Source organism: Cannabis sativa, chromosome 5, assembly GCF_029168945.1.
Source record: "Cannabis sativa cultivar Pink pepper isolate KNU-18-1 chromosome 5, ASM2916894v1, whole genome shotgun sequence".
In the NCBI taxonomy this organism is placed as follows: Eukaryota; Viridiplantae; Streptophyta; class Magnoliopsida; order Rosales; family Cannabaceae; genus Cannabis; species Cannabis sativa.
In genome coordinates, this window is record NC_083605.1 from 42,313,017 (window position 1) to 42,337,017 (window position 24,001).

Sequence of the window (24,001 nt, forward strand, 5' to 3'; positions counted from 1 at the left end):
ATTTTAGTAATTGTGACCCAGGAAGGGTAAAATGACGAAATGAATTTAATTACGTGCTTAATAGAACTATACTGTTATATAGTATGTCTATGTTGTCTTCTCAGGTGTGTTCTGACAGGTTGGCACAATATAGTCACAACCGGGTATTTCGGGCCGAACCGGGTTCGGGCCCGAAATGCAAATTGGATTGATTTAATTGGCATTTTATTGATATTTGATAGGCTGAATTTGATTGAGATTCAAATAAGCTTTGGATGACAAAAATACCCTTGTGGGGGTAAATATGTGTGCTTTGGCCCTAAGGGCATTTTGGTCTTTGGAACTTTAATTATTATGTTTGACAAAAATTGATTTTTGAGGAAAGTAAATTAAATTTCTGGCTGCTTTTCTCTCTCTCACCCGACCTCTCTCTCTCTCACCCTAACCCTCTCTTGAAAATTCTAGCTTATTGGTGTGAATTTCTTGGTGTTACTTGATTTTGGAGCTTGATTAGGGAGAATTTTAAGCTTGGGATTGAGGTAATTTACTGCTGAGTATATTTGAGATTTAGTGTTGTAATCCTTGCTGAATATATTGTTCAAATGCATGAGTTTGTTAAAGATGATGATAGGTTGCATGGTAGTGATGTTCTTTTGTTAGTTTGAGTGTGATTTCTTGATTTAATTGTGGATTATATGGTTGTGTTCTTGGCTGAGTTTTCACGGAATTTAATAAGTTGAAAGTACATCTTTATTGTTGTTCTTGTTGCTAGAAAATATGGGGATTGTTGAGTTAAAGCTCAAGTTCTTGAGCTTCAGTTTTCTTGGTTTAATGCATGATTTAGAATTGATTGTGTAATCTGAATTTTGAGAGTTGTTGTTGATGTTGTTTGCTCTCTGCTGTGATGATTTTTAACTATAAGATGTTAATTTTGGGTATGGTTTGATTATGGTTCGAATATATGGAAAAGTGAGCATTTTTAGACCTTAAATTCAGGTTTTCTGGGTTTTTTGAACCCAGTGGGCGCAGCCAGATTTATGGTCGTTGTAACACCCTAACTACCTTAGGCGTATTACGTGATTTTTAAACGTATTGTGCAGCTCGTTGCTAATCAACGAGGTTTATGGAAAAACGTGATTAATTAAAATTTTGCTTTTTGATTAAACTTATAAACCATATTACAAAAGACTCGGGATCCCGATTATAAAATCATTTACAAAAAGTTTTAACTGTTTAACTGTTACATAAAATAAAAGTCGTCTAACGACCAGTTACAAAAATTCAGCCTTGCTGTCCCGAGGATCGTACGCTCCAGGCCTAACCGCCCCGACATGTACAATCTCATAAGCTCGTTCACGGTCCATCAGCTATAGCCTTGCCTTTACCTACACATAAACGAAAACTGTGAGTCGACAGACTCAGTAAGAAAAGCATAATAATATCATACATAATTTTAACTGCCGTGTCCAACACGATACTGAGTCCCGCTACTGCCATGTCCAACATGGTACTGAGCCACTACTGCCATGTCCAACATGGTACTGAGTTATGAACGTTCACAGGGACGGTACTATTGACAAGTATCCTCCTGATCGGTCGAACCGGTCATACTCCGGCTGCTGGTCATACTCCAGCCTGTACCGACGGGATAGGTCAATAGCACGGAACCACCAACCAAATGTCAGCCTGATCGGTCGAACCGGTCATACTCCGGCTGCTGGTCATACTCCAGCCTGTACCGACGTGACAGGGTTGGATGGTTCGAAGCCTATATACATAACTAATGTAATCTAACAGGCTTCCTACATGCACGCTAAACATGTAATCTACATATGCATACTGTTATACTAATCTTACCTGGATTCCGAATTCAGGTGTGCCGGTCAACCTGACTGGAACTGAAGCTGAGCGGCGGATTACTGGCTCCTAAACCATAAAAATCACAACGCTATAAGTGACACGCTAAATCACTTCCCGGGGACTTAAACTAGGAACTAAAAGTTTCCCTATCGATAAAAAAGCATGGCAATACCCCTAAAAACATAAAAACGAGGAAAACACGGGTTTCTGAAAATTCCCCAACCGGAATTCCGGTTCTGGGAATTAGTGGACACCAACCGGAATTCCGGTTCCTCGCAGGAATTTTTCAAAAATTCCTAACTCAACCAAATCAAACCCAAATGATTCCAAACCTTCCAGACCTGCTCTAAATACCCCATAGAACAAATCCAAGGCAACAAACTAACCCAGAATTCACAGATACACAAAACACCATTAAAGACCAAGCTTTGAGTTCCAAAACTCAACTTGGTTAGAATCCACTAATCATGCAATCAAACTAGATCAAACCTACATAATTATGCATAACAAAGCCTCTGAAAACTACTAAGAACATCCAGCAACTTCACAGCAACAATTTGAACCATTTCATCCAAAAATTCATAACTTTTTACATGAAAATCTAACCTACAAGAACAAGGAACTCAAGCATGCTATACAATCTCATTAAACCTATTTATTTCAACATTTAATCAAAGAACAACAACAACAATAATCAGCAGTAACAATCACCAAAAACATCATGCATTTCACTCAATATTTCATCATTTTTTTCATAATTTTAAGGAGGAAATCAAGAGAAGCTAACCTAGCTTGGAAAAAGCTTAGATTTGGATGAGAATCCACTTGAAAAATTTGAGGAAAACCCAGCTCCAAGCACCCACATGCACAGCCGAAAATAGAGAGAAAAAGGGAGTGTTTTTTTTTTTTTTTTTTGGAAATTTTCTTTCTTTTCTTACTTAGTGATTTTTTTGATAAAAAGGGAAAATGAAATACACTACATACACTATTCATTTCAGCCAAGTAATCAATTAAATAATTATTTATTTTTCAAATAAAAAGGCCACTAAAAGACAAAACACTAATGGGGCAAAAAGACCATTTTGCCCCTCCACCATAAAATCACATAAATCATACTAAAGGGGTATTTTTGGGAAATTCTAAATTCCCGGCCATTCCCGACATTCCCAATGTCTAAAACCCGTCCCAAACTAATAACATGCTAAGTTGTGATTTCTACTGAGCCAAACGCCGAGTTCCAAAATACCGGGCACCGGAATTACAAAACATATGAAAACTACTGAATAACATAACCATGCATTTCTGAATTCCATAAATAACAGTATAACAAATTATTTAAATAGCTATAAATAATTTCATAATTAATCATAATTAACTGATAATTTCCAAATTAACTAAGCGGGCTTTACAACTATCCCCCCCTTAAAAGGATTTCGTCCCCGAAATCTAACCTGAATAACTCTGGATATTGAGCTCTCATATCTGACTCTAGCTCCCAGGTGGCTTCTTCCACCTTACTGTTTCTCCAGAGAACCTTGACCAAAGCTATGGTCTTATTCCGAAGGACTTTATCCTTTCTATCCAGGATCTGCACTGGCTGTTCTTCATAAGTCATGTCTGGCTGTAGCTGAAGACTCTCATAACTGAGTATATGAGAGGGGTCTGAAACGTATTTTCTCAACATCGAGACTTGGAATAAGTTGTGAACGGCTTATAAGGCTGGAGGCAATGCTAACCGATATGCCACTTGACCTATCTTCTCGAGAATCTCGAAAGGTCCTGTAAATCTAGGGCATAACTTGCCTCTTTTCCCGAAACGTTTAATCCCCTTCATCGGAGATACCCGTAAAAACACATGTTCCCCTACTTGGAACTCAACATCTCTGCGTTTCGGATCTGCGTAACTCTTCTGTCTGCTCTGTGAGGCAAGCATTCTAGCTTTTATCTTCTCTATCGCCTCATTGGTCCGCTGAACTGACTCTGGACCTAGGTATTTCCTCTCCCCTGTCTCATCCCAGTGGATAGGGGATCTACATTTCCTACCGTACAACAGTTCATAGGGAGCCATCCCTATCGTACTCTGATAACTGTTGTTGTACGCAAATTCTATCAACGGTAGATACTTATTCCATGAGCCTTCAAAGTCCATAACACAGGCTCTCAACATATCCTCCAATATCTGAATTGTCCTTTCGGACTGACCATCTGTCTGAGGATGGAATGCTGTACTGAATTTCAGCTTTGCACCCATTGCCCGTTGCAAACTTTGCCAAAACTTGGAGGTAAACTTCGGATCCCTGTCCGAAACTTGGAGGTAAACGGTACCCCGTGACGTCTCACTATCTCTCTGACATATAACTCTGCCAACTGATCCACTGTAAATGTTGTTCTAACTGGCAGAAAATGAGCAGATTTCGTAAATCGATCCACCACTACCCAGATGGAATCAAATAAACCCGTGGTCCTAGGTAACCCGACCACAAAATCCATCGTAATATCCTCCCATTTCCATTCTGGTAGGGTTAGAGGCTGCAACAACCCTGCTGGTCTCTGATGTTCAGCCTTAATCTGCTGACACGTGAGGCATCTCGATACGAATTCTACCAAATTCTTCTTCATACCGCTCCACCAGAAGTACGGTTTCAAATCTTGGTACATCTTGGTGGTGCCGGGATGCAGAGAATACGGGGTAGAATGAGCCTCCTCAAAGATCTCATTTCTAAGTTCCACACTGTTCGGAACACAAACTCTGGCTTTATACAAAAGCATCCCACTATCCGACACTGAAAAGTCCTTGGCTTGACCAGCCAACACCTCATCTCGGATTTTCACTAACCCCGAATCTGTCATTTGAGCGACTTTTATTCTTTCTAACAGATCAGATTGCAGCGTCAAGTTGTGAAGCTGACCTACCACAAACTCAATGCTGGATCTAACCATATCCTCTGCTAGCTGAGGTGAGATCTGAACCATACTAGCTACTTGCCCGGGACCCTTTCTGCTCAGGGCATCGGCCACTACATTGGCTTTTCCGGGATGATAGAGGATCTCGCAATCGTAATCCTTCACTAATTCCAACCAACGCCTTTGTCTCATGTTCAAATCTTTCTGAGTAAAGAAATACTTGAGACTTTTATGGTCGGTATAGATCTCACACTTCTCCCCATACAGGTAGTGCAGCCAAATCTTCAGTGCAAAAACCACTGCGGCCAATTCTAGATCATGAGTCGGGTATCGCTGTTCATAATCCTTTAACTGACGGGAGGCATAAGCGATGACCCGGTCGGCTTGCATCAATACACACCCCAAACCCTGTTTGGATGCGTCACAGTAGACTACGAACTTCTCCTTGTCCGAAGGCAAAGCTAGTACCGGAGCAGTAATCAATCTCTGTTTCAGCTCCTGAAAGCTAGCTTCACATTTATCTGACCAAATAAATCTCTGATTTTTCTTTGTAAGCTCGGTTAGGGGCATTGAGATTTTGGAGAACCCCTCCACGAACCTACGGTAGTACCCAGCTAATCCCAAGAAGCTTCTGATCTCTGTCACTGTCTTCGGTCTCGGCCAATCCCTGACGGATTCAATCTTCCCGGGATCTACCTTGATCCCATCTTTACTCACAATGTGCCCTAGGAAGGACACCTGAGATAGCCAGAACTCACATTTCTTGAACTTGGCATATAGCTTATGTTCTCGAAGCCGTTGCAGTACCATCTGAAGATGTAACTCATGCTCCTCTTCTGATTGAGAGTACACGAGGATGTCGTCGATAAACACAATCACACAGATATCGAGGAAATCCTTGAATACTCTATTCATCAGGTCCATGAATGCTGCAGGAGCATTGGTTAGTCCGAATGACATAACCAGAAACTCGTAATGTCCATACCTAGTGCGGAAAGCCGTCTTTGGAATGTCCTCCTCTCGGATTCTCAACTGATGATAACCCGAACGGAGATCAATCTTAGAAAAGACCGTCTTCCCCTGAAGCTGATCGAACAAGTCATCGATCCTAGGTAATGGATATTTATTCTTCACCGTCAGCTTGTTCAACTCCCTGTAGTCGATGCACATCCTCATAGATCCATCCTTCTTCTTGACGAACAAAACCGGGGCTCCCCAGGGTGACACACTGGGCCAAATGAACCCTATGTCAAGCAACCCTTGGAGCTGAATCTTTAATTCCTTAAGTTCAGCTGGAGCCATCCTATACGGGGCTTTGGAAACCGGATCCACCCCTGGTGCCAAGTCAATCACGAAATCAATCTCCCGCGGAGGTGGTAACCCTGGAAGTTCTTCGGGAAAAACATCCAAAAATTCCCTAACCACTCTGATGTCCTCTGGCCGAATGGTATCTGGCCGAGTGGTGTCCACCACCACGGCCAGAAACCCTAAGCAACCGCCGTGCAACAATTCTCTCGCTGACATAGCCGAGATCACCGGGATCCGAGATCCCTGAACCGAACCAACAAATACAAATGGTTCTTCACTTTCCGGTTGGAAGACCACCATCTTCCTTTTACAGTCAATGCTCGCCGAATATTTAGATAGGAAATCCATTCCTAAAATAATATCGAATTCGACTAAACTCATCTCTATCAGATCAGCGCTTAACTCTCTACCATCTATCCTGATCGGCATAGACCTAATCCACCTATTGGAGATAACCAATTCTCCGCCAGGTAACAGGGTTCCAAACCCTGACTCATATCTATCATAGGGTCTACCCAATTTACTAAAGACTCTGGTCGCCACATAAGAATGTGTAGCCCCAGAATCAAACAGCACTGAATATAGCGAGTTGTTAATAAAAAGCTGACCTGTGACAACTGATGGGCTGGCATCTGCATCAGCCTGCGTGATAGCGAACACCCTGGCTGGAGTGGGTATCGCTGGAGCTCTCGGTGCCTCTAGTCGGAGCTGGGGACAGTCCCTCTTGAAGTGTCTGGGCATGCCACAATGGAAGCATCCCTGACCTTTGCACTCGCCCCGATGGTGCCTCTTGCAGCTAGGGCACTCGGGATAGGAGAACCGGGTCTCAGTACCACCAGGACGACTCCCTCTGCTCTGGTTCCCCCGGAACCTCTTGTTCTGACTCGAGCCACCGGAAGCAGTGGGTGCTCTCTTCCTCTGATCAATGGCCGAACCACTACTTCCCCTGCTAAAGCCTGATGCAGGAGGGGTAGGAGCTCCGCCACTCACCAGAGTACTGGCTGATTCTGACATACACCCAACTGCGCCCTCAGCTCGCAGTGCCTTCTCCACCATCTGAGCATAGGTGGTGCTATCGTCTGTGGTAATCATCAGATCATGCCTGATCTTGGGATTCAACCCGTCCAGGTACTTCTCCTTCTTGCTGAAGTCGGTCGGCACAATTCCCGAGGCTAACCTCGCCAACCGATCAAACTGAGTAGTATACTCAGTGACGCTCATGTTCTCACGCTGGGTCAGGTAAGCGAACTCTTTCCTCTTGGCGCTTCTGACCACCTCGTTATAGTACTTCGCGTTGAAGAGTTCCTGGAACCTTTCCCAGGTCATGGTAGTGACGTCATGGATCTGAGACACCATGTCCCACCATACCAGGGCGTCCTCCTGGAACTGAAACGTGGCGCACACCACTCTGTCGTTACCAGTGACACCCATGAAATTTAGTATCTTGGTGATCACCGTCAGCCATTGCTCGGCTTTCATTACATCCGGACCTCCCAGGAAAACCGGAGGTGCTTGCTTCCGGAACTTCTCATACAGAGGTTCCAATCTATGGGCCGCCACCACTATCTCGGCCTGGGCAGCAGGGGCAGGTGGCACTGGAACTACGGGCACAGGAACTGCAGGAGCACCCTGCTGTCTCAACCTCTGAATCTCGAGGTCTTGTTCTTCGATCCGGGCTTGCATTTCCGCAAACCGCAACTCCCAGTTCGGGGCTCCCTGATCGGTTGGGGGAGCCTGGGCAGCCTGTGGTGGGTTCTCATCACCCCGACCACGAGCTCTGCCTCGGGGACCTCTACCTCGGCCCCTAGCAGGTGGGGGAAACTGGGCTCCCTGTCCTTGGTTCGACCCTACGGAGTTGCCCGGACTCCTGGTAGTCCGCCTGGCGTCCATCTGATTAGAACCGCCTCCGAAACCAAGAGTTGGCATATCAGGTCGTATTCAAGGAGAGCTTACTAATGCCGCTTAATTTGGAAATTAAAAACGAAACATGCGCCTATTCTACTATCAGGCTACTAACATGCTTCCTAACAGGCTTTTCTTTTTCATAACTGAATAAAATAAACTACTAAAGCAATAAAGGCTTACTGAACTGTGAAACGAGCTAACTGCTGATGATGATTGTACATGTCGTGACGATCTTCGGAAGACAACCTGGCGGCTCTGATACCAAATTGTAACACCTTAACTACCTTAGGCGTATTACGTGATTTTTAAACGTACTGTGCAGCTCGTTGCTAATCAACGAGGTTTATAGAAAAATGTGATTAATTAAAATTTTGCTTTTTGATTAAACTTATAAACCATATTACAAAAGACTCGGGATCCCGATTATAAAATCATTTACAAAAAGTTTTAACCGTTTAACTGTTACATAAAATAAAAGTCGTCTAACGACCAGTTACAAAAATTCAGCCTTGCTGTCCCGAGGATCGTACGCTCCAGGCCTAACCGCCCCGACATGTACAATCTCATAAGCTCGTTCACGGTCCATCAGCTATAGCCTTGCCTTTACCTACACATAAACGAAAACTGTGAGTCGACAGACTCAGTAAGAAAAGCATAATAATATCATACATAATTCTAACTGCCGTGTCCAACACGATACTGAGTCCCGCTATTGCCATGTCCAACATGGTACTGAGCCACTACTGCCATGTCCAACATGGTACTGAGTTATGAACGTTCACAGGGACGGTACTATTGACAAGTATCCTCCTGATCGGTCGAACCGGTCATACTCCGGCTGCTGGTCATACTCCAGCCTGTACCGACGGGATAGGTCAATAGCACGGAACCACCAACCAAATGTCACCGATCGGTCGAGCCGGTCATACTCCGCATGCTGGTCATACTCCAGCCTGTACCGACGTGACAGGGTTGGATGGTTCGAAGCCTATATACATAACTAATGTAATCTAACAGGCTTCCTACATGCACGCTAAACATGTAATCTACATATGCATACTGTTATACTAATCTTACCTGGATTCCGAATTCACCGTGCCGCCAACCCGACCGGAATCAAGCCGAGCGGCGGACATCGGCTCCTAAACCATAAAAATCACAACGCTATAAGTGAGACGCTAAATCACTTCCCGGGGACTTAAACTAGGAACTAAAAGTTTCCCTATCGATAAAAAAGCATGGCAATACCCCTAAAAACATAAAAACGAGGAAAACACGGGTTTCTGAAAATTCCCCAACCGGAATTCCGGTTCTGGGAATTACTGGACACCAACCGGAATTCCGGTTCCTCGCAGGAATTTTTCAAAAATTCCTAACTCAACCAAATCAAACCCAAATGATTCCAAACCTTCCAGACCTGCTCTAAATACCCCATAGAACAAATCCAAGGCAACAAACTAACCCAGAATTCACAGATACACAAAACACCATTAAAGACCAAGCTTTGAGTTCCAAAACTCAACTTGGTTAGAATCCACTAATCATGCAATCAAACTAGATCAAACCTACATAATTATGCATAACAAAGCCTCTGAAAACTACTAAGAACATCCAGCAACTTCACAGCAACAATTTGAACCATTTCATCCAAAAATTCATAACTTTTTACATGAAAATCTAACCTACAAGAACAAGGAACTCAAGCATGCTATACAATCTCATTAAACCTATTTATTTCAACATTTAATCAAAGAACAACAACAACAATAATCAGCAGTAACAATCACCAAAAACATCATGCATTTCACTCAATATTTCATCATTTTTTTCATAATTTTAAGGAGGAAATCAAGAGAAGCTAACCTAGCTTGGAAAAAGCTTAGATTTGGATGAGAATCCACTTGAAAAATTTGAGCAAAACCCAGCTCCAAGCACCCACATGCACAGCCGAAAATAGAGAGAAAAAGGGAGTGTTTTTTTTTTTTTTTTTTTTTGAAATTTTCTTTCTTTTCTTACTTAGTGATTTTTTTGATAAAAATGGAAAATGAAATACACTACATACACTATTTATTTCAGCCAAGTAATCAATTAAATAATTATTTATTTTTCAAATAAAAAGGCCACTAAAAGACAAAACACTAATGGGGCAAAAAGACCATTTTGCCCCTCCACCATAAAATCACATAAATCATACTAAAGGGGTATTTTTGGGAAATTCTAAATTACCGGCCATTCCCGACATTCCCAATGTCTAAAACCCGTCCCAAACTAATAACATGCTAAGTTGTGATTTCTACTGAGCCAAACGCCGAGTTCCAAAATACCGGGCACCGGAATTACAAAACATATGAAAACTACTGAATAACATAACCATGCATTTCTGAATTCCATAAATAACAGTATAACAAATTATTTAAATAGCTATAAATAATTTCATAATTAATCATAATTAACTGATAATTTCCAAATTAACTAAGCGGGCTTTACAGTCGCCGCAGCCTAAAACCCAGCAGAGAGCCATCCCTTTTCATGATTTTGTTTTGGCCATAACTTTTGACTCGGGACTCCATTTTTGACGTTCTTTATATCGTTGGAAAGCTCGTTCCGAGCTATTTATGATTATCTATATTTTGAATGCCAACTTTATAATTTGTGAAAGTGGAATTAGGGATTAACCCTATTTGTGAAATCCCAGAGTGTGTGAGTAGGATTATCGGCACCTGTTAGACAGTAGTTTTCACGTAGAGTATGCGCGGTGGCGCTTATGTTGAATATGATATATGTGAGTAATTGTAACCGGGATTAGAGTTATTACCCTAACATGAGTAGTTAATAGCCTAGGGTTATTACCCTAGTGATATAAGCAGAGTAAATGCTATGCCATGCTAATTATATGATTATATTGAAATTTAAAGGTGATGCGTTCAAGGCATAATCAGGTTTGACTCGGTAATCATAACCGAGATGAACCATTCTAATGCCTTATTGTATGTAGACGTGTGAGAGCAACACGTAGCTCTACGCCACGTAGACATAAATAGACGTGTGAGAGCAACACGTACTTCTACACCACGTAGACATAAATAGGCATGTGAACAAAACATGCAGGCCTCTGTCACGCAGACAGATTTAAATGGCATTACTATTTATATTATATGATGAGCATATTATTGATATGTTTTATACTGTCTTGCTAAGCTTGGCTCACGGGTGCTCTATTGTGCAAGAATGGGTAAGACTGTTGATGATCAGCCATGAGTGCAGGTCCTAGATGAAGAATGTACATGTCTGGGCCATATCAGACCAAGCGGGTTGGGGTCTACCAGTGTTGTGTTTTTGAGACTCTATTTTGCCGCTTAGGCCGGCTGAAAGAAAAGGACTTGTAATAATATTTTGTAAATGTTTTTTTTGGATCCCAACTACTATAACTTTTAGTTTATAATGTTTAAAGTATAACAAGTTTATTTTCATTCCTATCGTTATTAAAGTTTAAATTCTGCGCTAATTTTATTAGTAATCCCGGTTCGGGGATTAGGGCTTCATAAGTATTTTGGGTATCGTGCCTAATTATTTAGGGCGTTACATTAGTGCTCCCACTAAATTGTATTATCATGTTCCCAAAATGTACGTATCACCCGGACCAAAAGGTATGCTTAACTAACAAATTAAAGAGCACAAATAACACTCTTGAGATCGAACCTAACAATGACAGGATTAAGATCTTTTGATCTAAGATCAACTAGTGATATTGACTTAGAAAGATACAATGGTAAGATTATAATATCTTTACCAAGATCAATATCGGTCCCAGTCCAATGTATACTCCATACATCCAAAACTAGCTTACTTTGTCAATGTTTTGGAAAGAACATAGCACTTATCCAAGGTGTAAGTATACTTTATCACTGACTATCACATCAGTGTAAATCAAGTGCTCAGATGAATCAACAGACATTATTTTTTGAAGCATATAATCATAATTACCTTCCACGGTGTTGACATCACTATAATTGTGAATAACTATATGTTCTGGACTTAACAAATTTTGTACACATTAAACCACAAACATGAAAATTACATGTAAATATAAATTACTTCTAATCTTCTATTAACAAATTAGATAGAATTGAAAATTGGTTTTATTTAGGGCATAAAATCCCAACAAACTCCCACTTACACTAACATAAAACAAGTAGTGCAGTTCAATCAATCAATTGTCCTGATATCCAGATCAAGTGTAGTGGAACTGTAAGTCTATGGTAAGCTGCTGCTTAATCCACCATTACTTCCTTTGTGTTCATAAAATATTGTGTAACATCATTTTTCTATATGCATTACTCATCTAGGGATACTGAATTCTTTACTATTTATTAAGTGCATCTTAATAAACAGAAGACAAATCTCTAATTCTATCCAAAAATGGAATACAGATAACACAGTAAGAACTTTCTTCAGTTGAATAACTTTCCAGTGCTTTTGAAAAGCGACTAAGTTATATAGCTTCAGTAATACAGCTTAGATTATCATAGATGTGTTTTTCATCCTTCTAGAATGATTCCACCACCCCCAGAGTAACCACCATCTCAAATAGGTTATGAGTTGGTGTAGATTAAGGATTCTAATATACACCCCTATCATCTTACATATAGGTCACTTTCAGAGATTTTTATTTACTGTCTCCTAATGTTCCTTGCTTGATTACATCTTTGATGGCTCCCACTCAACAGTAGGAGTCTGGTTAAATTCGTACACAAGAGTACATTTAACCTCTTACTATTGGTTCTCAAGGACATCTTGTTGTGACATGTTATCTTAGTTTAAAACTATAAGTTCCTTCTAGACTAAGTCATCAACATAGCAATCTAGTATTAACATTAATGTAAAATACTTGCTTAAGATTAAGTAATCATTAAAGATACCTTAAAAAATTTCATGAGGATTAGGTATTTTGCCCAAGTCATTCGAATAGACTTCGCAAAATTCTCCTATCTTATCCTCAAATTTCTGATAAGTTATTTCTATCCATATAAATGGTTAGATTTACTTTCTCAGTTGAATTCTAAAGTTCCTATCATAATCATAACATAGTAGGCTATCACAAGTGTCATCCAAATAAAGATGGGCTTAGAAATATAAAATTCTCCCACTCAAAAAAGGTAACTGTGATACTATGTCCAAGAACTTTATTGGTATCAATTTCTATTACTACAGTAACATATTAATTGGAACAAAATACAAGATCAAGAATAAGTTCTAATAATTTGCTATATTATATCCATGTCTAATCAAAATATGTGTGTCATAGAGATATCATTGTGTATTGAGTATAGTTTAGAGTTCAAAATGAACTACATATGTCAATAGCTTCTTCCACATCTAAGTCTTATAGAGATCTTGTGGAGTTATGAATATAATCTAGAGTTCAATAGATGTAAAAGATCGTTGAACTGGATATATTACTTCTTAAATTCTTCTACCCCTATCAGATCAAAAGATCTTTTTATTAAACAAAATCTTAATAATGTTTAAGAATTAACAATTATTTATAAACATTGAATTTTAAATTCTAAGTGTTTATGTGGTATTATCTCTTTACAGAGATGAATATACCATCGATTTTGTATCAATAATAAAGCACAAACGCATACAAAACATGATAAACATATAAATATATTATGGTATTGGCATATAAGTTAAAGAAATCATGAAGCTCAATTCATAAATAAAATTAATAATGAAAATTTCTTAAAGAGAAAACTTTATTAATAATCTCAAAATTGTCATAAAGAATTGTCTGCAATAATATGAAATAGGGAATAAAATCTCAAACCAATAACTGAAACAAAATTGTTCATAAATTGAAACAATTAAATCAAAAATAAAATTAGATTTTGAGCTTCATCTTCACTTGGACAATCTCCACCCTTATGTCCATCCGTCCGACTCAACTCTCTAGGATAGCAATCCAAGTTTAAGTAGCTGGAGCTGAAATAAGAAGAAAATTAATATGGTTATTAGATCCAGAATTAATAACCCAAGGGGATAATAATTCTCTAAAACTTATGAGTTTATAGCAATGATAGAAATACCTTGTTTCTTTGCAAAAAATTAGGACACTGGGGTTTCCAGTGGCCCTTTTTGTTGCAATAGAAGCACTTTCCTTTTTCCTTTGCATTTGGATTAGCATCCATTTTTTTATTAACTGTTTTAACATCTTTAAGAGGCTTCTTGCTATTCTTCCAATTCTTCTTTTTGCTGGGTTTTGAAGTAGAAGCAATGTTTGCCTCAGCCTTGGCCATACCATTAGCAGTGCCAGAACTAGGAGTTTTAGTTCCTCCTTTCTGTTGTCCTCCAATTAAATTTTCAAATGTCTGAAGGTTGTTGATTAACTCGTGGAAGTCAAGCTCCAACTTGTTCATGACATAATTTGATGTAAAGGGCAGAAAAGCTGGAGTCAAACTATTCAAGATCAAACTCACTTGAGTTGTCTGATCTATAACAGCTCCATTATTCTCAACCTCTTGGAAGTAACTAGTCATTTCGAGCAGGCGATCATGCACGTTCTGATGAGGTTTCATCCGTGCATTGATGAAATTCTTGGTCGCCTCAAAATGAGCTTTAATTGACGCCATCCCAAACAGTTCAGGTAACTAGTTCATGATTTCTACAGCCGTGAGAGTATTGGCAAACCTTATTTTCAAGGTGTCAAACATGCTAGACAGCATAAAGTATCGAGCTTTGTTGTTATCATTCTGCCAACGCTCGAAATTTTCCTTGACTGCCTTGGTCGCATTCTCACCTGGCTGCTCAGGAGCCTCTTCAGTTAACACAAACAGGACATTTTCACCAATGAAAGCAATATTAATGTTCTCTCTCCCTTTGCTAAAGTTAGCTCTAGAGAGCCTGTTGTCAGTCAATAGTGACACCATGGGGTTGTTCATAGTCATATTGGGTACTACAAATATCAATAAGTATAAATCAAGTAAGGTTTAACACAAAATCATACACATTCAGAAATTAATAACACTTAGCAAGTAGGAATAACAAGTGAAAATACTAAAACATACAATCTTAAATAATTTCCAAGGTTTCCAACAAACTGATACCAGTGTCCCATTTAGGCGAGAGTCAAAGATACCATCCATTGAATAGAGTAGTCAGCTCATATAAAATGATAAACATTCTAGCAACCTTTTATTCGATCAAGATAAGAATCCAACGTTGTCCTGTTTAGGCTAGCAGCGACAATTAGGGTGATCATTACTATGAATAAAACACTTACAAATAATACTTATCTTTTGAGATTCTACAGCGTTAAATTATTAATGAACGTTCATCCATTAGGAATTATTACTCACTAAAACAAGAACTATGTAGAACCAACAATGGAAATCGAATATCCTTATAATAAAGCTCATTATTTAAAGTGTATTTTCATCTAATATTTATTTCAATCTATTTATTTTAAAATATATATTTATTCAATTAAAATTACCAATTTAGAAAACTCAAAATATAAAATTTAATTTAATATTTATAAAATAATACTTAGATAGATCTGAAAATAAATAAAATTATTCTCCATCTTAGTAATAATTCTCGATAAATATTTCGAAAATTATTCAATTTAAGTTGATCCAAAATTAATTAAAATAAATTTTCAACTCAAATTTAATATTTCTATACATATATATCAAAATTTGAAATCCAATGTATTTAAAATAAATACATTTTCGAAATTGCATAAAACAAAATAAAATAAATCCTGAAAAATTATTCTAATTTATGTTGATCCAAAATTAATTAATAAATTAATTTTCAACAAAAATATAATTTTCCTATTTAATTAAATCTTGAATAAATTCAACTTAAATATTAATTTTCTAGTTAATTAAATATAACTAGAAAAATACTTCAAGCATGCAGAAAATAACTATCTAGATATTTCACTAAATAATTACTTATTTTCTAATATAATATATTTTAATCTATTTATTTTAATAAATCATTAATTGAAAAATTTACTTGATTTAAGTTGATTTTAAATAAATTAAAATAATTAATTTTTCAAAAAAAATTCAAAATTACCCGCATTAAATAATGTAATTTCTAAATTCGTAGGAAAATAATTAATAAAATAAAATATATTTTGAAAATTATTCTCATTTAAGATGTTCTGAAATTAAAATTTCCAACTTAAATATAATCTTCTATTTAATTAAATATCTTTGAAAATAACTAATACTTAAGTGTCGAGAATAAAATCAACTTAAATATTTAATTTTCTATTTAATTAAAGGTATTAAATAAAAGAATCAAATAATTAGGTATCTTGAATAAAATCAACTTAATTATTAATTCTAATTTAATACTAGGAAAAATATTCTAATTTAAGTTGATCCAAAATTAATTAAAATACTTAATTTCCAACTTAAATATATTTTTCTACTTAATTAAAATATTAGAAAATACAATTAGTTACTAGAAATAACTATCTAGAATATATCTAATTAACTAAGTGTTTTTCTAAAATTAACTTTAAAATAATCCAATAAAAAATAAATTTCATATATTTTAAAGCTAATTATGTTGCTAATTCTATTTTAATTAGGTTAGACTAATATAATTATTTAAATAAGGAAAATGGGCCTTCACAATTAGGGTCATTCGTGTGAGGGAGGGTTGGGTTCAGTATGTCGTACCCACTACTATTGGCCCCCTAACTCTCACACAAGGCCCAAAGGAGAGAAATTTCACCATTAAATAAATAATTGTTATTCATTGAATAAGCTCAATACTAATTGGGCCTAAATAAAATTACTTTATGTGAAATTTTATTTTAGCAACCTAGTCCATTTAATTAATAAAACTTAAATGGGCTTCCTATATGCATCTAAGTCCAAAAGCAAACATATAGGCTCATACAGGTCAAATGATTTGGATGGGCCTTATCATGTTACTAGGCTTTACGCATATGAAAGAAATCGCAAAATTTACCTGTTACAAATTATTTATAAGATCTATTGACAATTGGACTATGATTAAAATTAGATTATTAGATTTGTCAACAAGTTAATCATAACAATTTAGATCAAATAAATAATAGGTTTGTAAAAATTTTTTGAATAAATAAATAAACAAACAATACAAACATGTAACAGATCATTGGAAAGTAGGTTAAGATATTTCTATTTTAAAATAAAAAATTAAAAATATACCTTCACTAGAATTTAAAATTTGGGTTGTTAGAAAATATTTAAAATATAACAAATCTCCTAAATATCCTAAATTCTAAATGAAATTCAAATATCTAACTAATTTTCAAATTTTTCAGTTTATTTAAATAATTTAAATTAATTAAATATCTAATAAGATAATATAATATAATATCTTAATTTAAAATTTTAGATATTTCTAATATTATATTCTTAATCTTTTAATTTAATAAATTAAATATAACAAAAATAAACTTTTTGAAAAATAAGATATTTTATGGTTAAGATATTATCAATTTTATTTAATAATTAAATGAAACAAAATATCCTAAGTTTAAAAATTTTATAATTAGCAAACCCTAAAATTTCTATTCAAACCAAAATTACAAAATTTTCAAAATTTCATGTTACTTTGCCAAAAATTAATTTTAATTAAAATAAATATCTAATAAGATAAAATGTTAAAACAAGCATTTTTCTAATCTTATAATTTAATTTAATTAAATATATTTCAAAAATAACAAATTTTGAAAATCTGATATGGTTAGCGAATTTGAAACTTTAACTAGATTATTTCTAAATTTTATAAATATTTTAATATCAAAATAAGATCATTTCAAATTTTAATAATAAAATAAGTAATATCTGATCTTACAATTAAAGTAAATTAAATAATGAAAAATTTGAAAATTAACCATAAGGCAATTTTTGTGGAAAAATCAAATTTTCAAATTCAAAGGCTACTAATATCTAAAACTAATTTTTATTAATTAAAAAATTAATAAAAATTAATTTTATTCTAATATATAGATTTTTAATTGAAAATTTAGATTCTACACAAAATTCTACCAAAATATGAATTTTGTTTCAATGAAAAAGGATTTTTTAATCAAAAGATATCACAAAAACAAGTTTGGGGCACATGGGTATGCAATGCATACCCCTGCGCGCGGAATGGGGCATTGGACCGAGACAGGAGGCTGCACGCATCCTCAATGGGTGAGGGATCTCGGTGTGATACAAGCTTCAGACAGCCCGTGTCCGAGTTTCCTCGGACAGGGCTTGTCTGAAGCGGTGTGAATGCCGAGTAAAGCCCCTCGTGCGCGCGCACATGTGCAACCCAGTTTCAGATATTTTCATCCAAATTCAAAAAAATCATAACTAATTCATAAAAAATGCAAATTGAGTCTTTTAAGAGCCTAAATTCATTAATTATTCATCTACTTTCTAGTAAAAATATTTTCAGAACGAAACAAAAAATATTTTACAAAATATTTTGTGATTTACATACAATCATCAAATTTTCACATAAACTAACATGAAACCATCCAAATCCACACAAACATCATTTTAAATCCATATTTCATGAAAGTAAATGTTTAAAATCTTAAATATGAATTTCTAAAATAATGTAATTTAAACACATATAAAGTTTAAGAAACCTTACATTGGTTGCAGCGGAATTAAATGACTCCTTCCACTTAGATCTCTAACCCTTGTGTCCTTTCTGTAGCAGAGTATCACCAAGATCTGAGCCCGATTCTCCTTCACTTGATTTGGATTCTTCACAGTCTTACACACTATAATTGAGTACCAACTTGTTATGCGTGGGCATGTACTCTATCACTAAGGCTTGAATTTGGTTTGTGAAGAAGGCTATATGATTTTCGAAATTAGAAGAAGAAGAAGGAAGAGGTCTCATAAACCTAGAGAGAAAACTAGATTTTTAGCTTTAGATTCATTAGCTGGATAATGAGATCAAAACTTTCCTTTTATACTAATTTCACCTAGGGTTAGGGTTAAATTATTTGGAATAAAAAATTGATAAAAATAGAGTAAAATAACCACCTAGTGGGCGGCACTTTCAACCCTATAAATGCCAAAACTATTTATTTAATAATTAAAATAATTATCAAATAAAATTGTCATTTATAATATTTATTAATTAGACTCCATAAATTCTCTTAATTAATAAATAAACCCTAAAATCATATTTCTTCACAATCAAGCCATATCTTAGTGAAAATTCACAAACTAGACATAGTGTTATATTAGAATTATAATTGATTAATTAAAATAATTAACTGAGTCTTACAAGCAATATTGTCTCAACTAGTATGGGGACCATGGGCTTATACAACCAAGCTTTCAATAAGCAGATCTAGAATTTACCAAGTAAATTCTCTAAATTATTAATTCCTCATTGAACAACTATAGAACTTGGAATTGCACTCTCAGTTTTATAGAACGCTCTATATGTGCCATGATATAGATACGCTATAAACATTTAACCATCGTTATAATCCCAATAATCAAAGATCCTCTATAGATGATTTACATCGAGTGGGGATAAATTTACAGTTTCACCCCTCAATCTATTTTATCCTTAAAACACTTAGCTTCCTATAAATGATATTTCAGTCAACTAATATAATCACTGAAATAAGAGCTCTTCCATTTATCTCTATTAAACAAAGCTCTAAGAAAATCATCATTTGACTTTTATGTCCAGATAGAAGCTATAGATTGGACAATAGAGTATGACTTTCACAAGTTGTTTAATATCCATTTTCTATCAATGGATTCAAACAGTATGTTAATGTATGGAATATAAGTTTAATATTCTGTGACCAGGATCCACTTGAACTATTCTAAGAACTCTTTGTTATAACTAAACCTTTTTCATCAAAAGATCACAACCACAATTTAATATATCTATTGTATTTGCATCTTGTTCATAGTGGTTTTGACAAGATCATTCTCTGTAAAGAGTCAATATGCCTATATCCACTTGAAAGTAGGATCATCTGTATTCGAATATGGATACATTCAGGGGTGGATATGAGTTATCGTTAAATTCTTAAGACAATCACTCTAGATTTTACCTTATGTAAAGAAATTTGAAATGTTTAAGAAATTTCATGAATTTCTAGCAATGGTGAAAAACGATTAAGGTAAGTGGTTAAAGATCTTTCGAACTGATAGGGGTGGAGAAATAGGTGGATATGCAGTTTAAAGATCATTAAGATGATTTTCGCATTGAGCTGATTTTTGAATTGTATACAAACTTATCTCCCTAGAAATTCAGATTCCATATTGATGATAGTGTAAGGGTTTATGATTAGTTACTAACAGTTGCCTAAGTCCTTCTAGGGATATACCCTAGTGATAGGAAATTTCAGAATGATGGAATGGTTGTGTACTTAGTGTAAACCATTACTAGATTTATTGATGTCCTAATCGTGAACTTAAGAAAAGCTAAAACTGTTAACCAAGGTTTGCATGTTTAATAGCTATTCTAAGTGATTAGGGGTGGACCATCCTATGGTCATTAAGATAAGAAATTGTTTGTTTCAACAAATACTACTTTTCTAAGAAAATGACTAAGTGTGAAAATAAAGTAGCAAAGTAGAGGAGATATTTTTTCTTGATTCCAAAAGTGTTCTATCATCTTATTTGAAATAAGATGGCCCCACTGCCTCTGTTGTCTTAACCCAACCAAAGAGGAGAATACCACTTATTTTCTTTGACAGAAAGTCACGGTACCTTATCATAGTTGGAGGGTTTTAAGGAACTCACCTTGTTATGACATTGAAGACACCAGTGATAAAAATCCATTGATAGTTTAAACATGTAATGGATTGTCAGAATAAGGAACTAAGAAGTAAACCCAAGAGAACTATGGTTCAAACCATTCATATGGAGTAACCAAAAGTTTTCTATAACAAGGACAAGAAAGTAAATTTTGAAAATAAGTCTATTCAATGGACTTAACAAAACTTCATGTTCCTAGTATTAAAATAGGTTTGAGATTATTTAAACCTATGGCTTGTGGTATGCCTGGTAATTTACTTTAGTGCAAGTAACTTACTTTAGTAAAATGGTAGAGCATTTTATTTGTCTAAGGAAAGTTTCAACTATTCCAGAAAAGATAAAGGCCAAAGAAAGAATTTCTTAGGATCAACTGTGAGAGGTCTCAAATATGCCTTGCTATGCATTAGACCAAACACTTGCTGTTGAGTGGGAGTAATGAGTTGGTACCAGATTAATCCAAGAAAAGAACATTGGAATAAAATCAAGTAAATCTTAAGATCATGAAGACGAACTATATGTTAGTGATAAGGGTGGTATTTTAATACTCTTAGACTACACCAAATCAGGTTTCTAGACTTGCCTTAGTGCTAGAAAGTCTACTGATCAGATGGTTAGGTTCAGCACAGTTGTATTATTTATGTTCTTTGAGTTGTTCGTGGAAGCCAAATTTTGGTTCTGGTGGATACTTACATCTTGGGAACATGGAAGTTCAATTGAGTAAGAGCACTGATCATAGATATGGAATCTATAGCTTCTATAGATATTTAGAAGTCAAACAATAATTTCCTTCGAGCTTGGCTGAATAGAGATAAATGATTGAGATATCATTTTTAGTAATTATATTAGTTTACTCAAATATCATTTATAGGTTGCTAAGTGTTTTAAGGACAAAATACATTAAAGGGTAGAACGGTAAATTTATCCCTATTCAGTGTAGATCATCTATAGAGGATCTTTGACTATTAGGATTGTAACAATGGATAATTATAACATATTTATACCATGGTACATATAGAGCGTTCTATAAAACTAAGAGTTTATTCAATTCCAAATCTATAGTGGCGCAAGACAGAATTAATAAGTTCATAATTTACTTGGTGAATTCTAGATCTACTTATTGAAAGCTCGGTTATATAGGCCCATGGTCCCCTCACTAGTTGAGATAATACTGCTTGCAGACTCAGTCAATTGATTTTAATTAATCAATTATAATTCTAAAATTTGACTATGTCTTATTTATGATTTTTCACTAAGCAAGGGCTTGATTGTGAAGAAAAGAGGTTTTGGGGACAAATTTGTTAATTAAGAGACTTTGTATAGTCTAATTAATAAATTACATAATTGACAATTTTATTTGATAATTAATTATAATTATTAAATAAATAATTTTGGAATTTTATAGGATTGAATTGGAAAATATGGTATTATTGAAAAGAAGAATAAGTGGTTAAAAAAAGTGGCAAAATTGTAACTACAAAGTGGTTCGTTATAGTGGACAGCACTTAAGTATTTTTGCGCAATATTTTATTCTTTTTTAATCCATATAATTGAAGCCTAAGCCCTAGTTGAAACAATATAAACGGAACGTGATGCTCTCATCTCATCCACTTTATACATTGTCAAACTAATGTCATCTTGACTTGATGCCTTCATCCTAGATGAGAGAGTCCCTTCCTTAGTGATTTCTCACCTCCTTCATTGTTCTTCCATATTCGAACCTTGAGTGAATGAGTGTCGTGCCCACACATAGCAAGCCAAGTACTCAATCATAGTGAGTAAGATGGTGGTAACCAAACCTGAAGGAGAGAAAGGAATCCAGGTTCAGATCTTGATAATGCTAAGCTACAGAAAGGAATCAACGGCTGGAGATCTTGAACGGAAGGAGTCATATTATTCTGCTGCAATCAATGTATGGTTTTCTTAAACCCTTATGTGTTTATTTTCATTGTTTTAGGAAATTCATATTTAGGATGTTAATCAACATACTTGTTAGTAAATCTAGATCCTGGTATAATATTCCCAACAGAAGATCCTAGGGCTAAAAATAAAGTAATGTTCTAAAAAGGCCTCGAGCCACATAGGACATGAAAATAGTGCACTAAAAAGGATCCAAACCACATAGGACATAAAGTTTCAAAAACGCCATAGGCCACATGGAAGGCAAAGTGAGTAATGCTCCTAAGCTAAGATACCACATGCCATAAAAAAGCTACAGGCTACGCAAAACATGAAAATAGAGTTTATACAATACAATCATGACGCTGAGTACTAATAAAAATTCAATCTACATGTGTGCAGGGGCAGCAGGAGATGAATTTGGAGCTGCCAGGTCGAGATCCACAGAGTCCAGGTTGGCCCCATCATCATCATGCTAGCAAGCCTAGTGGGCAACATCCTGGCCGGCCACCGTCCCACTGGAGGGTCCGCCAACACCTCGCCACAGATACACAATGATGACTCGTCTCAATAAGCAGCAATCTGGTCCCTCTCCATCTAGCTTTCAAACAATGCCCTCCCATGGGCCAATGTTCTCTCCATAAAGGCTGGATTCCCATGTATGACAAGTCAACTTTAGGGTTGCGCAGGCAAAACTCGTAAGTAAGTTCGGTGGACAGGTCAATGTAATCTTCCTTAATGACATGTTGGCCATCAAGAGCCTCCTACAACTGTTGCTTGTGATTCTTAAGATCAATCTGCAACCCATAGATGAGAGTGGCTTGGTTGGTGTTCTTGGTGTTCCTGGCACTCAACATAATCTCCAATTCAAGGACCATTCTCTGCTTCTCTGCTAGAAGGACCTCCAGCTCAGAATTCGCTTTGTCTTTTGTGGCAAGGGATGCCTCCAAGACCTTCACATGCTCTTGAAAAGCGTCTGAAGACCCCCTTAGCTGTTGTGAGCCAAACTCAGCTTCATCAGGGCCTAAAAACAAAGCAAAACAACATTAGTGTCAAACAAGTCAAATCATGTCGGCCAGTCCCCTCCTTGGAATGCTATGGTGGGCCAGACCCCTGTATGGATGCCCAAGGCCAACCAGCCACATGCAAGAAACACTATGTCCGACAAGCTATACAATGCTAAAAAGATGAACAAACTTGAAAGCATAACTCACTAGAGAAAGGTCCCGAAGTCTGGCAAAGTACAGCTTATCAGGCATACTATCACCCAACTCCTGCAAAGCCTCATCCAAGAATGGAATAGCCCTCTCTATACGCTAAGTGGCTAACTCAACAGCCTT